Source organism: Octodon degus, unplaced genomic scaffold, assembly GCF_000260255.1.
Source record: "Octodon degus isolate 3935 unplaced genomic scaffold, OctDeg1.0 scaffold00017, whole genome shotgun sequence".
In the NCBI taxonomy this organism is placed as follows: domain Eukaryota; kingdom Metazoa; phylum Chordata; class Mammalia; order Rodentia; family Octodontidae; genus Octodon; species Octodon degus.
Window position 1 is genome coordinate 23,413,550 of NW_004524593.1, and position 5,162 is coordinate 23,418,711.

At 60.3% G+C, this 5,162-nt stretch overlaps 1 pseudogene; it reads right to left on the reverse strand.

The window, feature by feature from the left end:
- LOC101578847 overlaps nucleotides 1-1,643 on the reverse strand; it is a 13,365-nt pseudogene extending 11,722 nt beyond the window's left edge.
- Nucleotides 1,644-5,162: the final 3,519 nt, after the last annotated feature.

Below are 5,162 nucleotides of genomic sequence, written 5' to 3' on the forward strand. Positions count from 1 at the left end.
GGAAGGCAGGAAGGCAGGAAGGCAGGAAGGCAGGAGGGCAGGCGGGCAGGCGGGCAGGCGGGCAGGCGGGCAGGCAAGTGGGCAGACAGGTAGGCAGGTCTGTGCAAACACAGCCCCAGCCCCAGGGGGGCAGCCCAGTTCCCCAGAGCACATAGGCTGGCCCCCTGCTGGATCCTTGGATTACTTTCCCTACTCGCTATCTAAGCAATGGCGGGTGGTGACCTCCCCTGGCCTCTAGCTTTCACTGAGGTTAATTCCTTAGGTGGGGCCGTTGGCAGTGCTCTCATTTTACACACGTTGGGGACCCAGCCTGTCCCAACTGCAAAGTGACTCACCTGGTTCCACGCAGGTTGGTTGTTGGTCCTGGCTTCTGGTTGTCTCTGAACATGGACAAAGTACATTGTCAGAGTATCTTTGCGTCCTCCAGGAGCCAGAGCCTGGCTACTCACTGGTGGCACATCCTAGCCCCAGCCCCACGGTGCCCACCTACCCCACCCCCTTGCTGCCACGGTGCCTCCCCCAGGCAGTGCCTCCCTCTCAGCAGCCTCATATGGCCAGGCTCTGTGTGAACGGATCGCTGAGGTGCTTGTGGTGAGGGAGGGCAGCCCTGGGATTCTGGGGCGCTAAGACAGGGCACTTGTGCCCTTTGTGCCTGAGATGAAAAGGAAGAAGGGGAGGAAGGAAGGCCAGTTACACCTCTTGCGGGACCACCCGGCACACCCTGCTTTGGAGCCCACTTCTCCCACTTCTGCCTCCTCCCTCCCCTCCCTCCTTCCCCTCCCTCCTTTTTCCAGCTGGACCTCAGGAAGCGAGGGGAGGAGCAAGCTACCCTCCTCCCTGGCTTGCACTCCTGTGGGTTTTGCGGTCCCTCCGCCCCCATCTACACATTGTGAGGGGCTGGGCAGGACCCCCCCACTCACCTATCTCACCAGGATGGCAGACCCCAGCCTGGCCGTGGCGCTCAGGGGAGGACAGGCCCAGGCAACCTGCACATGGACATGGCTCCCCACCATGGGTAGAAAGGATAGTGGGGGCACAGAAATGGGCGGGGTGGCCTCTTTTGACCCTGGCAGGACAGTCTGGCTGCTGGGTCAACTGGGAGGGCCAGGGACTGGGAATTGCTGGGTTGGGGGAGCCCTTGGGAGCTGGTCCTGGATTTGCTTTGAGGTTGGTCACAGCTGCCAGGTATGCCTCTATCCCGCCTGCGAATACCAAAGAGAAAGCTAGAGGAAGGTGCTAACCAGGAGCTACAGGGAGCCGCTGTCCAGAGGGCGGCAACCACCTGACCACCTTTGAAACTCAAACCAGGGCGCCCAGGTGGGTGGGCGCACAGACTCTCCCACTGGCTCTGGCACCGCAATAGGACAGATGTAGGCAGCGCTGCCGCGCGAGAAGCTCAGTGGGGCTGCCGCTGTGTCCGCTGCAGGTGTGGGCAGGTGACGGCAGGGCAGCGGGCTCCAGGCCCTGCAGCGGAGCTGTCACAGAGGGGCGCTGGCCGCACGCCTGACCCCCAGTGCTGGGCAGCCCGCGCCTGTGAGCTCTGGAGGGTACTTCTGGGCCGCTGCGGGCCACGTGGCGGCGGCGGTGGCGGCGATGCTCAGGTGGCGCACTCCGTGAGCTCCGCTGCTCTGCGCCGCACTCATCTCTCTCCTGCTGTGACCAATGGACTCCACACTGGCCCTGCTGAAGTAGGGGAATGAGCCGCCGACCTGCGGGGTGCCCGGACCGAGTTCGCGGTCTCTAAAGGTGAAGAATGAATTTTAAGAGCGACGGAGGTTAACAGCAGAATGTATTCGCTGGAGGAGAGAAAGCTTCTGTCTGAGAGGGACAGAAGGGGTCCCAGCGGGTGGCCGAGGACCCTGCCTCTCCTGGGGGGTTCATAGAGCGAAACCATGAGGGGAGGGGGGTCTAGGTGGGGAAAGGTGGGACCTCGAAAGGTGGGCGTGAGGTGGGACAAGACTGTGGTCCACCAATAAGCTTATGAGTATAACCGCTCGGGTACAATTGATCACATCAGGCTCAAATGGGGAGCGAGTCACCAGCAAGCGGGCTCCTCCGGAGGGGCTGGGCCAGGGGCTCTTCCTGGCTTTCTCAAGGTGACAGATACCTACTTAGAATATTAATCCCTGATATCCTCAGGGAACGATGCCTTTGTTTTATCTTCTGTCCTGAGGTCTGGCCCACAGGAGGTGCCCGCCTCCCCAGTTGTAAGATAGCTCGGCTCCTGCACTGGCTCCTGTAGGGCCCAGCCCTATCTGATGCCTGTAGTATTTTATCTAACTCAGCTGCCTACGGCACTGCCACCCAGAGCCTCCGGGTCACAGCCAGCTGTCCATCCTCAAGCGGAGCCGAGCACAGGCAGAAGGGGTCTGTGACCCACTACTCACACAGAGCGGCGCTTCCTGCTTCCCTGGTGGGCAGAGACCTGCCCCAGTCGCTGCCTCGTGTGTGTGACTGTCTCTGCACGAAGAGTTCCAACGTGGACAAGGCAGCCACAGTGAGAAGGCCAGCCCCAAACCCAGAGGGCCAGTGGGGCAGCAGGGCCACTCTTGGGGGGACGCCTGGCAGCCTGCACGGCCCCTGCTGCCGTGGGGCGGCTGTGTCCAGGGCCGAGTCCTGGAGCTCTGGGCACTGGCGAGGTACAGAAGAATGAGGACCACTCCGGAGCCACCGGGCACAGTGACAGCAGCAGCAGACGGGGGCGGCCACCAAGCACAGCGCGGGAACCAGGATTCAGAGCTGCACCAGAGCAGGACCAGGCCGCAGCCCTCCCCGCCTGACAGTGCCGAGACCTTGGTCCAGGACACCCGCCACCCACCCCAGCCACCTCCTCCCTGGGCAGCCTGAGGACACCATTTATGCTTCTGCCCCACTTAATTGATAAACGTACAGGGCAGCTCTGGGCCTGCACCAAATAGGTGTAGAAATATTATTGCTGTTTTGAACAATGCCAGGTCTCCGTCGCGAGCCATGCCGAAGAGTCTGCTATCTTATCCTCAGGGCGGCTGTTTCCAAGCTGATTAATTAGAACTCAATTTTTCAGACTTTCTAATTTAGATGTTAATAAATTCAGTAATTTTATCCATTTGTTTTTCTAGATAAGCTCCCTCAGGGACAGCTTCTCATTTCCAACAGCGACCAGGGTGAGAAGGCTCACAAACCTACTGTGAGCACCAGGCACAGAAGTGATGGAGCCTGCACCTTGAGTCGGGACTCAGCGCCTCGGACCACCATGCCCCAGCCTGACCCAGCATGGCGGGAGCTATTACTGTTCCATGGGAACCGAAATGCTCATGCAGCCAGCTCTGTGGTTTAATTTCTCCATGCGACCATCCTGAAGTTTCATTCAATTAACTTTGCCTCAGTGTCTATCTGCAGGAGAGAAGATGCAGAGGCGGAGAGAAAGCGACATCCGTGTGCTCTTGTCTCTTCCCCTCAGCCACCATATCCTCTCCCAGGGAGGCAGGTCACCCAGAAGAGGGCCAGCCTTGCCCCTCTAGGCCTTACATCCCTGGCCATGTCAGGGAAAGGACAGTGCTGGGGGCTTCAGGCAGCAGAGGACTGGGGACAGAGGGCTGTGCCACTTGAGAGCTGCCTGGCAGTTCCAGCAGAGCCAAGGGGCCCAGGAGCACAGGTGCACCCTTGGCATGGTGCCAGGGTTGTCATCTTCCCCAGGGCCTGGTCAGGACCATGCAGGTTCCAGTGGCTGCATGGAGAGAGGCCCTGGCTGCCTGTGGAGGTGGCTGCCACTGGAGCTTGGCCCCGACTGTCTCTCAAGGGTCGTGTGCAAAGCCTTGTCCCAGGTGTGGCATTCCTGTGAGGGGTGGGAGCCTAGGCAGTGGGACATGGAGGGGTCCTGGGTGACCCCTGAGAGGTGCAGCCGGGCCTGGCCTCGGCCTCTGCCCTGGGCCTTGAGGCAGAGCTCCATTTTGACCCAGCTCCAGCACACAGTGTGCCCACAAGCCCCAGAAATGGCACACAGTGCGCCCGCTGGCCCCAGGCCAGGGACTGCAGCCTCAGAACAGTGAGCCCCAGGTAGCCTTTCCTCCTCAGACCTTGGACCTCTCTGGTGTAGAGAGCACCTACCACTGCCACACCTGAGCCCAGCCGTCCCTGCCCTCATCAGCCCGCCTGCCCCATTTGAGCCTACTTTCTTCCTACCCCCCATAAGCCCACTTCCCCTGCCCTGTGTGGAGCTCTGCGCAGCCTTCCGCAGATCATCAGAGCCCCGGAGGTCAGCAGGGCTCAGCCTGGACTGCAGCTGGTGTTGGGCTGGGTAGCCTGGTGGCAGCCTCTGTACAGCCACTGACTCGCTCAGAGTTCGGGTGCTGCGCACACTTGGAAGGACGCAGGGTTTATATCCAGACCCCAGTGCCAGCCTCCATGGAGGGTCAGGGCTCTCCCCAGGTGGCGGTCCCAGAGATCACAGGACAATGCTGCTTCGCAGCAGCTGAAGCCACTGAAACTGCCCACGGTGACTTGCTGCGGCCGCAGCCCGGAGGCAGAGCCTGGCAGGGAGCAGGCTCCCCCGAGCACTGGTGCCTGGGGACCACCTCAAAATTCCCTCCTTGCCACCCTCCTAAGCCTGGGGGACACTGACTGGCATGGGCATCTGCCAAGGGCCCCCTCTTCCCTCGGATCATGTGCAGTGCTCAGGACCTTTGGCCTCAGTGCCCATTGTGACAGACGCTACCCGGGCCTGGCCAGGGCCTGGCGAGCCAGGGAGCATGCAGACAGGAGAGCTCAGTCCTGCGCCTGACCTCGTCTTGACAGAGCCCGTACGGGGCCAGGAGCTCTCTGTATCTCCAAAGTCAGAAATTTATAGACAGATGAAGGATGAATATTCATGTGGCTAACAACAAAAGGATACCTGGTTTACAAAACAATATGCCTTTACTGTAGGGGTTCCTGGACACGGACCCCTTGTCAGACACAGACAAACTCCCAAATGTTAGGCTGTGGCTAGTTGCTGCCGATTACAAATGCCAGAAACGTAGCTCAGGAACATTACAAAGCCAAACACACTGTTGGTGAAAGTGTGTTTATTATAAGATGAGGCCCACCGGGAGGTGACCCTGGCTCGGCTCAGCAGACATGCACTGGGGGGTCTGCCCTTGGCCGAATTACTCAGGGTGCTGCTGGTGCCCAGCACAGGTACCCCA